This window comes from Thalia democratica, chromosome 2, assembly GCF_965202585.1.
Source record: "Thalia democratica chromosome 2, ktThaDemo2.hap1.1, whole genome shotgun sequence".
Taxonomy (NCBI): Eukaryota; Metazoa; Chordata; class Thaliacea; order Salpida; family Salpidae; genus Thalia; species Thalia democratica.
In genome coordinates this window covers 17,579,167-17,592,701 of record NC_139166.1, presented here as the reverse complement: position 1 = coordinate 17,592,701, position 13,535 = coordinate 17,579,167, and the positions used below count along the sequence as shown (strand labels likewise).

General features: G+C 27.9%; 1 non-coding gene across 1 annotated transcript; it reads left to right on the top strand.

Annotated features, from left to right (window-relative positions):
* Window positions 1-7,077: 7,077 nt before the first annotated feature.
* On the top strand, window positions 7,078-7,159 carry Trnas-cga (transfer RNA serine (anticodon CGA)). Its single transcript has one exon. It is a non-coding gene; the product is annotated as a tRNA-Ser (tRNA).
* Window positions 7,160-13,535: the final 6,376 nt, after the last annotated feature.

The window sequence follows — 13,535 nt, the reverse complement described above, 5'->3', positions numbered from 1 at the left end:
TGAAATGTGGCCAGTACGGGGATCGAACCCGCGACATTCGCGTCATTAGCACGACGCTCTAACCAACTGAGCTAACCGGCCACACATAAGTACTTGCAAATTTTTAATTTATAAAGCTGGAAGTTTCGATTGTTACGTCGTGATCAACACTGCGCGACTACGTCTCTGAGAAAAACACATTAATTCCTTAACATTTTCTGTTTTGTTGTTTTAATTACTTGTTTCTCTATTACTTCGAATAAATAAAGTTTTTATAGTTGCTTGAAGTTTAAATAACAATGTTTTATGAACAATTGGTATGCTTATTTTTACAAGTTATTAAGCTTTACATTTACTTTTATTGAATTAATAGAAATAAAATCTCAAGTTTACTTAAAATTTGCAAATATGCGGAAGTTGATTGAAATGTTATGTCTATTAAGCATAAACGTAATGTTTTTTTAGAGTTTTTGAAGTGCATTTAAACAGCATTAAGAATAAAAAAACATATAAACATTTATAAATATTAGTTGTATTTATATATCTAGCAAATATAATAAGTTATAAATACTAAAAGCTGCAAATATTTCATATTAGCTACCCTATTTGCTGAATAGATAAATTTAAACCTTAAATTAAACTGAAAAGTAAAAACAGGTTACTTGAGGAAAAAAAAATTTAAGGTTATCAAAACAGTCAACTTTAATCTTGACAAATATAAACAGCATAAGTCTGCTCATAAGTCATATCCATGAGAAACTTCAGAAGTATTTAGAGGAGTTTTAAATAAGTGGTGCTTAAATTGAACTATTTTATATAATATAAACTCAACAAGAAATATAACTTTAAAAATTACAGCAATTTACTAATTACTGAGTTTGAATTTAATTCAAGAAAAAAAAAGTTTTTGAAAGTATAAACTTTAAATAAGTTAGTTTTAATTACTATCTTTATCACAGAAAAATAACATTGTACTTTTCAAACCCACACAATTATTTAATATAATACGATAGAGTTTCTTAAAGCATAAATTTAAAAGCATTTCACTTAGGCTTTGATAGGCATTTAAGCAGTAATGTCAAAAATACATTTTTGTAAGCATTCTTAAATTCCAAATATTACAACGGTAGTACAAAAAAAAATAAATTTGTTCATTTTCTGCATCAGTTAACTGATTTTGGTGACAGATATAACAATTCATAAGTTTGAGTTTTTCAACAGGTTTTACTAACACAAAAAATTGTCTATGATTATATTTTTTTGATAGCTAAATATTATCTTAATATAAAACCCTAACTCTGTGCATTAGTGTGCAAGTTTTAGAATAAGCCTTTACTTCAATTTAAAAATGCTAAAATCTTTGCATGCAATGTAAAAAATAAGTGATTCAAAAAATGCTTTTCTATACCAACTGTTTAACAAAGTAATCAAAGTACAAAAAACTACTTTTAAAGTAAGTATAAAGTCACACTACTGTGCAACTCAGTGTAACACAATATAAAATGGTTAATAGTAAGTTCTGAAATGAGAAAATAAAAGTTCTCTACTATAACTGACCTTTAATTGAACTGAATTTTTTTAATTTATTTAGATTAACTTTAAAAATTTACAAGTTTAAAAACAGCTAAAAATCTAAATTAAAAAAAATCTCTCTAAGAAGGAAACCAATATAAATTATAAGTTATGTTTTGTTTTGAAAAAATTTCTAGATGCATTTACTTTACCTTTTACTTATACTTAAAGTAAGTTTTATATACAACTTAAAAAACTGCATGAAATTTTAATCAACAGATCTATAACCCAATTTTGTAATCAGTGTATAAAATCAGTTTAACAAAAACTATGTGAAAAGAAAACTAACTTAGAAATAAAATAGTTAAACTAGTAAATTGGTTTCCAAAAAAATTCCAAAACAACTGAATTAATATTAGACTTTTAAATCAGTTATAAAGATTTTTTACTCACACTCCATATTGAACTTTTTTTTAAATGTTTTGTTATTTTTCTATATTTAAGAATAAAAACATTAGATGAACTTTTAGGCCTTTTGGTAGTATAATACAATTTAAGGTTGTATAATATTTTAATATTTTTGTAAGTGTTTTGTCAGTTATGTATTAGCCATAAAAGAGCAGTTTTATCGCTATATAACATATTTTTCACGCAGATTTTTTTTTTTAAACAAAAACAGTGTTAAGTCAGATAACCTAATACAGTGGTAGTATAAAGAAATTAATAGTTGTAGCAGTAACACTTCTGCTTTGTCACGGTGCGTCACTTTGGCACAGAGGGTCACTTTGGCACGGCGAAAAAATGACACGGTGCGTCACTCTAGCACGGTGCGTCACTTTGGCAGAGAGGGTCACTTTGGCACGGCGACAAAATGACACGGTGCGTCACTTTGGCACAGCGACAAAATGACACGGTGCGTCACCTTGGCATGGTGCGTCACTTTGGCACGGCGACAAAATGACACGGTGCGTCACTTTGGCACAGCGACAAGTGACACGGTTCGTCATTTTGGCACAGAGGGTCACTTTGGCACAACGACAAAACGACACGGTGCGTCACATAGGCACAGAGGGTCACTTTGGCACTGCGACAAAACGACACGATGCGTCACTTTGGCACGGAGGGTCACTTTGGCACAGCGACAAAATGACACGGTGCGTCACTTAGGCACGGTGCGTCACTTTGGCATAGCGACAAAATGACACAATACGTCACTTCGACATAGCGACAAAATGACACCGTGCGTTACTATAGCATGGATAAACAAACTTATAAGCAAAACTAAACTTCTTCAGTAATATAATTTTTAAATGTAAAATTTAGATAAAAATTAGTTAAACAAAAGATTTATTATATTTTTTCCAAACTATAGTAGCTTGATACATTTGAAACTTTATATGATACATTACTTTAAATTTAAGTCATAGTATAAAAACAAAAACTTTCTTAAGTTTTAATTTTTACGTTTCACGACTTTTCACATTTATGTAATGAATAAAATTTAGTATTTTTTGTTAAACGTTTAACTAATTATTATTAGGAATTGTTATGAAAAATAACTAAGATTTAATTTAATACAGAGATATTTCGTAGTAAGAATAAGTCATGCGTGTTTTAACTCCATTTTTTAAGAATACAGATGCTTTTGTAGTAACTAGCCATTTATATTAAATATGTATATATATTTATATTCAACAAAAGTTAATAAGTTAGGATGTATACTTAAAACTCTGCATTGAAAATTTATAATAAACTTGTCTAAAAGCAAATAATTAAAATAAACGGTCCTGGAGCCTAAATTTATGAAAAAAGTTAAAAACAGTATTATGAACAGTTGAGAAAAATTAAGAGTCTGATGCAACCATTCATGCGCATTTATATATTTATCACTTTAAAAAAATAATCACTAGAGGTTATACATACAACATTGCTACTGCAGCCTTCTTATTAAAGCTGCAGCCATTCTATTAAAGTTAATAATATAAGTCTTTTTTATTTTTACAAAACTTTTTAGTCTAAAATATAAAAAGTTAAACTTAGAGTATGACAGATAAAATAGTATTTTTTTACATATAAGGAATTAAATAGCATTTATTATTAATACAAAATCAGTAAGTAAATTTCATAATAATACAGTAAAAGCAGATTTTAATTTGCTAGTTAACCTTTTCTGCTACTTTATATTCTTGAGTTCTATTACAAAGTTTTAAAAAACTCGGTTTTGTCATAACTCTGTTATGAAAATAATATTTAATTTTCTATTTTTAATCTTGCAAATAAAAAACGGAGTTTTTTGTAAAAATAAATACATTTTCTAGGATTTCTAAAAACTTGTTTCTAAAATCTTAAAACAATATTGTTTATTAATTAGGAGTTAATTTCTTTCTGATAAAAAAAAAAATTATTTTGATATAAAATAGACAACATTTTGAAAGTATGGTGCAATTGGAAGTAATTGGTGAAAGCGATGCTCTATTTACCTAATTATCATGGGCAACCCGTGGTCTCCAATATCTGTATTGAGACATTAGAGACCACGAGTTGCCTGAGCTTTAGGAATATTCTAATAGGAATCAGACGCCTAATCCGTTAAAAAACGGAGCGAGAAAATAATTTAAATAATTACTAATCAATTTTTTAACGAGTTTAAATCTTGACAATGTCAATTGCAACAATGTTTTATTTTGCGAAGTTTTACTTATATAAAAGTGAGAAACATTGTATTTTGTTAAAGCAAGTCTACAATTGTATTACAAGTGTGTATTAGTGATTTATTGAGTTTTATTTAAATAGATGCTTGATGTAGGGAATGTTTTGCTAAAAAATTAATTTATTTGCGGTTATTTGTACTTATACTTTTATCTATGCATTTTTAGTGCTTAGGTGCACAATTTTATTTGCGAAAGAGCATTATGTTTATACTTGTAAGTGCACAATATATGTTGCAACTAACATAAGTCGCGTAGAGGCGCAAAACTTCGATCTTTTAAGTCAAGTGCATAATGATTTTTTGAAGATGTTGCTACTAACATAGGTCGTCAGGGAATGCAGTATTTTAGTTCAAAATTGCAACCTATTAAGTCGCCAAAAGAGCGCAAGTATCAATTTTTTTAAGCATAAAAACGTAAAATAAAAACCGCATTAGAATTTAGAATTACAACAGCTAACGTCTGAGTTTTCGCTAACGTCTGAGTTTTAGTTTATAAAACAAACTTTCCTCTGTATTTACATCTACTAGTTTATTGAATTGATGTGCTGAATTATTGATCTAAAATGTAGATTGTTTTTTTAAGTCAGAATATTGCTGAAGTTTAAAAAACACGTTTATATGAGTTTTTATCTTTCTAGTCGTAAAATGGCAAGTCATTTTCTAATTTTTATTACTCGTTTCAAGTTCTAGTACTAAACTGTATTTAAGTTTTTCCATTTGAAAGAAATCAAAAATAAATTCCCTTTAATTTTGGTAGTCGTATTTTGTTAAAAAAATTGCTGCTTTTGCATCTTTGTGAACGTTGTTTGATACAAACAATTATTTTTCGTTTATTAAGCACATCTAACACCTTGCTACTGCTTAAAAATGAGTATGTTGTTTATAAGTACGACGATGGACAATAGAAGGTATAAACATTACGTGTTTCACTTTATTTTATGAAGTCACAATCAAAAAATCCTACGGTCTTTGTTTTTAAAGTTAATCAATGTGATTGTTGCTATTTCTACAAAACCGGTTAGAAGACAGGAAACCGAAAAATTTCCTAGAAAAATAAGATCGTTGTCCATACCAATGAAGTTTCACAACAAATCGTTCTCTCCCTTATTAACCACCGTGTTATTTTGTCGCTGTGCTAAAGTGACCCTCCGTGCCAAAGTGACGCACTGTGTCATTTTGTCGCCGTGCCAAGGTGACGCACCGTGTCATTTTGTCGCTGTGCCAAGGTGACGCACCGTGTCATTTTGTCGCTGTGTCATTCTGACCCGCTCCCTAACTATACTAGCCTTAAACAAGTTTATAAGTAACCAAAACTAACTAGTAAAATTTAGTTTAGTTTTTATGTTAACAAAAAAATTATCATTTTCATAATTAAATTGATTTTTTTATTACTAGTTTGTAATTTTTTTTATTTTAAACGGTTCAAACTAAATAGAAAAAACAGAATTAATTTTTTTAATATAAACTTATCTATACTTGGTTTTTTATTTTATTCTAAAAATTTCAAAAAGTAATAAAGCTTCATATTATATATATTTTACAATTATGTTTTTTTTTTTCTTTACAAAAACTAAACTTTTTAAACTAAAGTGTAAGTATAATTAAAAAAGTAATCCCAAATCCTTAAATCAATTGTTTTACATGCCTTATTTTATAAATTACATGTATAATTGTAGTTAAAGCTATACTTTTTATTCCCTTTAATTAAGTGTAAAACAAACTTAAACAAGTCGTGTTTTATCTAAAAGTTTGATAGTGTTTGTAGCTATAAATTCAAAAAAAATATAATATTAACGTGCGATCCTATGGTGTAATGGTTAGTTATCAGATCTCTGAATTCTGTGATCCGAGTTCAAGACTCGGTAGAACATAACTTCGCAATGAAACCTTTTTTTGTTTTGGTACTTAAAATAATGTTTTTTTTTTCACTATATTATTGATTTCCGTGTGAAATATTTTTATTTGAACTTATTTAATGATTTCTTTGAATTAAACATTTAAATAAAACTGGAAAGTGTTTTCTGCTAAAAGTGTTATTTTTCTTTTTTGAACAGCAGAAATAGTTTCACACTTGAACAGGTAAATAACCTATTGTACAATTTTAAAAAAATTAATAATAAGTGAATTCTACCAGAACTAAACTTAACTTATATAAATTAAAATATAAAGATAATTAGTAATAGTACTATTAATAAAAAGTAATAGTAGTAGTATTACTACAATTCCTAATTCAAAGATTACTAACAATTTCGTATTACCATTAATTTGTAACAGCCTAAATACTAAATAAAAAAATTGAAAAGTATTTTCTATTTTGCAACATTAGTTTCAATAACTACGTCACAAAGTTTGAATCACTACGTCACAATGTATAACGATTTTAATTATAAACGCTATAATTTCAGTGTCGATGGGAGCCTGGCTAGCTCAGTCGGTAGAGTGTTGGACTTTTAATCCAACGGTCTGGGGTTTAAGTCCCCTGTCAGACTCCTTTATGAACTTCTTTTTAGAAAATGATTTAATTTTATCATATCAATTTAAAAAAAAAAATAGTTATGTTTGCCTATGCATTGTTTATTTTTTAAATTAATCATTTTTCATCTACTTACGAAGAATATATTTTGTTGAATATAATTACGAGTAAATTAGTATTGATATAAATTTATTGGTAGTTATTGTTGGATATAAGAACTAAATAACAAAACTATAACATAACTAAATAACATTTAAATAGCAAATTTTTGAAAAGTTTAGTCTTTTGTAACTATAAACTATATACACTTAAAAAAACTTATTTACTTAGTTTCTTAATATGATTTGTTTTGTATTGGCAACTACTTAACTATATAAACAATAAAAGTATATTTTTAACGGGAGCTGCGATGGCCGAGTGGTTAAGGCGTTGGACTCGAAATCTAATGGGCATTGCCCGCTCAGATTTAAATCCTGCTCGCAGCGAATTATTTTGTTCTGGAATTGCTGTAGTATATAATTTATATAAATACAGAAGTCACCTTTTTAATTAATAGAAGATGTACATATTTTTTTCATTAATCATTTTAGTATTTTAAAGTGGGATGACTTTTCACTTAACTTATATACAAACTTGAGTCTAAAAAGATTTCAGAAATTTTTTAAATAAAGTTTTAAAAGTCACGACGACCTCCAAAAAATTATTTCTACAAAATTTGACTTTTTCTCTTAAATATCTTCTTTGTAAAAACTACTTAGTGTTTATTAAAAAAATTGGCTTTAAAATTATTTAATGTGTTAAATGTATACAAAAACTGCGTAACCAAAGTGTTGTTTATTCAAGATTAAGAAATACTTAATTTTTTCTTGTTTTCGTGGTTATTATCATTTACCTTCTTTATATTTTTTTCAAGTGCCAAAGTGCACAATTTTAAACAAAAAATGCAGTCTATCTAAGACCCCAACACACGAAAAAGTCGTCAACCGAGCGCAATAAATGCACATTGCAATTGTTTTTTTTATAAAAGTATAGGGAGGAACTTTTTAAACCACGAAAACATTTAGCAGCAAAAAATGAGCCCGATGAATAGGAATCTTGTTGACTTTTATTCTCAACATATACAAAAAGCTTCTAACTAATGTTTCGCATTTTGCTCAAAGTAAGCTACAAATGTTTATATCGTGGATATACTGAATCTGTAGCCATTCTTATATTTACCTTTGGGTAAGAAAATGAAAATCTATCTTATGAAAAAGATTATTTTAAACAACTGCAGACAGCAAAAAACTTTCTTATAAGTTATGAGCAAGTAATTCTTTAAATTTATGTTGCGAATAAGTTGCTATGTGTAATGATACCGCAAACTTTCGATTTAAAAAACTAAGTTTAGTCGAAAAGAAAGTGATATTTCTTAAAATTTTTAGCAAATACTCTATACTAGAGGTTAAGAATAAATGAATAGTCTAAGCAAGCAGCTAATGTACTAGCAAATCATTTAAGGACATTTTATTGCTTCGAAAAAAAAAGCATTTTAATCAGGAAAGTAGAAAATTATTTGTTGAAAAACTGTTCAATTTGTTTTCACATTAAAATAACTCGTAATTGTTAAACTTTTAAAAACTAGCTACAAAACGTCAGTGTGTTATTGTGAAGATTGAAATAAAAAGTTTATTTTGTTAAAAAAAAAGCTTCTTAAGTAGTCTTTAAACAAATGTATGTTTTAGCAAATAAACATTTACAGCTGATTTTTCACTGAAACTTAATGTACTTGTGTAAAGGGAGTTAAGTTTTGCACATTTCTTATGACGTTATTTTCATTCACTTAAAAGTAACACTTAATTTCGTTTTGGCTATTTTAAGATGATTTTAAAATATTATATTAGAAATTAAAATAATTTTTATCGATGCAGATATTTGATAAATACTTTAAAAATGTTTATAGGAGTAACTCTCATAGTTAATTTTAACAATTGTTTTAAAAACAAAATTGTTATTTATTTACGAAGTCTGATTGTTATTTCCTTAAAGCTTTTTCAAGCCATTTGTTTTGAAATTGTGTAGCGAAAAGGAGTAATTGATTATTTTAAACATATTTCAAAACATCTCCTTCCTCTATTTGTTTACGAATTTAAATTATTTCTTTCATTTGGGGTTTATTTAAAAACTTAATAGTTTTGTGATAATATTATTACAGTTTAATTGTTTCCGAAACATTACACTTATTAAATGTTACTTTACGAAAACAAAGTTTCTTTCTTAATATTATTAGTAAAACACTTGTTTTAATTATTGAAAAGTTTTAAATGTTAAAGCATTTAAAATGTCTTTTAATCTTGAGTGACTAAATATAACATTTATTTTAACAATATAAAACTAAATACATCTTAAAATATCAATGGACAACTACAACGAACAATCTAGTTCATGTCAGCCTATTATGACGTCACAGCCGTAAGTTTGATGAAGATCATCAAGTTCGATGTAATTAGATGAATTGATTCATCACCAACTTCAACTTTTACTAAAGGTCATCGTCTGACTTAGCGGATGTTCGGACTCATTCAGTCGGCGACAACTACCTTCCTATTTGTACCAAACACAAAAGTTGTATGGACATTAGACGTTAGTTTTTCGACAAGATGATAGGAAAAGAAGTGGACTTCAGTAGGCTGACTTTATAAAAATTTGAACTAACACAAACATATTAAGTGTTTTAGTTGTTGTAAAAAGTTTTAATATATAATTCACTTATAACTTTGCATGTGCACTTATGTTATGTATATAAGTATTTTTTCAAGTCTTTTGATACTTTCTATAAAGTTTTTAATGTTTTAAATAGCAATATAAAAATAACTTAACCAGTGAAATGATTTTTTTAGTTTTTTAAGAGGGGGAAAGAACCTAATATGAAATAAATTTCATAAATTATGTTTTAATTTTAAAATCTAAGAAACAAATTTTAACTTTAAAAAAAAAACAGGTTAAGGGAGTGTAGCAGTAATACATGCTTCACTGCTTTCTTAATTGTATAAGAGAAGAGATTGCAAAAAAAAAGATTAAATTCTCGGTATACTAACATTTCCAACCCGCGCTCAATTCCCACCCACACGACTCCAACCCGATCAAATCCCGCCCGAATCAAATCACACTCGAATCAATTCCAACCCGATCAATTCCCACCCGAATCAAATCACACCCGATCAATTCCCACCCGATCAATTTCCACCCGGATCAATTACCACCCAAATCAAATCCCACCCAATCATTTCCCACCCGAATCAAATCCCACTCGACCATTTCCCACCCGATCAAATCCAACCCGAATCAATTCCAACCCGATCAAATCCCACCCGAATCAAATCCAACCCGATTAATTCCCACCCGATCAAATCTAACCCAAAAATTTTTCGTTTTTTTTAATGTTGAATTTCAGTTGTATTAAAAATGTAAAACTTTGTAAAAAAAATATTTGATTATTAATGCCATGATCAAGTATCGACTTTTATAAGAGGCATTTAAGCCCACAACTTCAACTTATTAGTATCTGTATAAGTTTTTGTTCGTTCAAAAATTCTTTTGTTTACAAAGTTTATTGATAATTTGTCTGGTTATTATTATATATTCAATTTTTCATCTCTCCATTTTCAATAATGTTGATATTTTAGTTATTTTAAAAATGTAGAACTCAACGTTAAAAAAAAGTTCTAAGTTCTTTAGTGGGATTGATTTAGTTGAATCAATTTATATATAAGGCATTTAAGCCAATAACTTAAATATTGTAGTATCTGTGTCAGCTTTCGTTTTTGTTCGTAATTAAACTCTTTTATTTCTGAAATTGGTTAATAAAATTTGTAATTATAAATCTTTGGTTAATTATCATACTACATTCTTAATGAAGATAAATTTACAAAATATAGGCCAATTTTCCTTGCCGGCCGTAAATACTTAAAAAAATCTAGTCATAAACGAACAAAAGTAGTTTAGGTCTAGAGTTTAATATAATAAGCATTAAAATAATTTTAAAATTTCAAAGTTCTTATTAAAAAAAACTATGTTGTACAGTACTATATTATTTTGTTGTTTTAAGTAGTTACAAAAACTAAAATATAATTAAGTGTCAATGTCAATTGTTTCAACTCGTACAAAAAAAAAAACTAATTGGACGTAAATTAGTTAGCATGATAGAAAATGGTACCGATACTAAAAACTTAGTTATTATTCAAACCTGATCTAGATTAAGCTTTAGTAACAATGATAGCATTTTACAAGTAACAGACCAACTTTTTGTTGCTCGCAAGTCGTAATTATTTAATTATCGTAGTTATCAACAAACAAAAATGACATTAAACTAAAAACATGATAAAATAAGCAACAGTAAAAATTTTAGCTTAAATAAAAAAATCGTTTTTACCTTACTAATTTCATATTTCAAACGATTTTTGAAAATACAAAAAATAAAATTTTAATGTGAGTTCCAAACGTATTAAAATTTTTAATTCGTACAAGAATAAATATAATCGGGTTTGATAATATAGTGGGAATTGACCGGGTAGGAATTATGTGGATGGGAATTGATTCGGGTGGGAATTGATTCGTTTGGGAAATGATCGAGTGGGAATTGATTTGGGTAGGAATTGATCGGGTGGAATTTGATTTTGGTGGGATTTGATTGGGTGGGATTTGATTCGAGTGGGATTTGATTCGGGTGGGAATTGTGCGGGTGGGAAATGATCGGGTGGGATTTGTTTCGGGTGGGATTTGATTTGGGTTGGATTTGATCGGGTGGGATTCGATTCGGGTGGGAAATGATCGGGTGGGAAATGATCGGGTTGGGTTTGATTCGGGTGGGATTTGTTTCAAGTTGGATTTGATCGGGTGGGATTTGATTCAGGTGGGAGTTGTGCGGGTGGGAAATGACCGGGTGGGATTTGATTTAGGTTGGAACTGAACGGTTCCCAATTTCTCAATGCTTAAATATGATAACTTTGAATAAACGTTGCTTTTGGTAGAATGGTGAGCCAAAGCCACCTGTTAACTCTTATTTAAGCTAAGTATTATTTAATCGACTATTATGTTATGTATTCTTTGTAGTGTGTGTTTACTTGTTTATATTGTAATGTGTTATAAATTGTATAACTTATTGAACAGTACTTAGGTAAATATCACAAAGAGGTTCTATTTAGAATGTATTAGCAAGGTTGGCTTTTTATAGTAATACTTAGTTTATATAATGAGCCTTCAGGTTCACTATCACTATACAGTTGTTGTAGTCTAAATGTTCTAAGATTTTAGAGAATAGAAAATAGTTTTTGTATTTTTCCAAAGTTTTATTGGTAAATGGTGAATCAACCGGAAGTTGTTATGGAGTGACTAGAAAGCACTGATGCTAAGTTTATTGGCGTAGCGAAGTATTTTGGTCAGGAGGTGCGCAATTAATTTCTCAAAAAAAACCCTATATTAAAACTTTTGTAATAAGCTATAAATAGATCTTTTTATAAGTAAAAAAGTTGAAAAAAAATTCATTAAGAAAAATAAGTTCAAAAGTAACTGTTATAAAAATTACTTATACATTACAAAATTAAACAATTTAATAAAAAGTATAAATTTCATTACAATTACTTATACTTGCACAAATGTAAACTTATTAAATAAAAATTGTTTTTACTACTAACAGTAAACTTTATATCTTTAAAAATGATTATATTCAATAAAACGAAAGTATCTGTTTTATTTACGAAAAACATATCAATCTCTTTAATATACAATAAAACAGTGATAAGTACACCTCATTGCACATAATTTGAATAAAAATGCACAGAAGTTAAAATAGATCAAGTTTATAACTGTTATTACAGTTTATTACAACTTTGTAAAATAGTTAAAGATATGTTTTTTAAATTTATTTCATCTGATTGTACTTGTTTAAAATAAATATCACAAACAAAGTTTATTTCTCATAGGCCGACACGCTTTTTCTTGTATGTTTACAAAAATAAAGATCAGAAAACTAGCAGTAGTCTTAAACATTTATTGTAGCATAAAAAAAAACTTGTAAAATTGTTTAATTTTCCTTTAAGCGTGCCGTATTTTTGTAAACTTTTTGTAGAAAAATCTGCCATAAGGTTATACTACAGCGGTGCACTAACTAGTTGCGTACTTTTTGAGTCTAAAATCTTATGAAGTTAATGAGGTTTTAGAATTTTTCCTCATGGAGTTTTTCATCAACATCGCATTTTCGTTTGCGCACCGAATCAGTATATTGGGTAATTTCTCTAACTTGTCACTAATGGGTATTCAAAATTTCGTTTAACTTTTCGAATACTAGATAAACATAGTTGAAAAAGGCAAATTAAGCAAAAATAAAAAACAATAAAGGATAAAGATATTACATTCTTTTTTTTACTTCTTTTCGTTTTTTGGGTGGCACGCATGCGCCAGTGTCCCTCCCCACGCTACGCCCCTGATGCTAACCGTTACACCATCGACGCTTGTGAAAGTAATTTACAACTCGAGAATATAAAATTAATTTCATGGATTATATCGGTATGTATTTTATTAACAATGATTTAATATCAACAAATACTTAAAGAAAGAAACGTAATAAACACTTTTCAAACTTTGCAACTATAAAACGTAATTTCTTCAAGCTTTTATTAATATACGTGTGTTTTGTGGTTATTTAAAACAATTAAAATCAGTAACATTTTATATAATTACAGTACTACGTTTTTACAAAAACAACAGAATAAAGTTTATTAAAATTTTATAGAAATAATTGATATTCATTTGAAAAATTGTTCTTTAAGTTTTTGTTTACCACTGGCTGTCAATAAATTTTATTCAAAAAACTTTAAACATAAA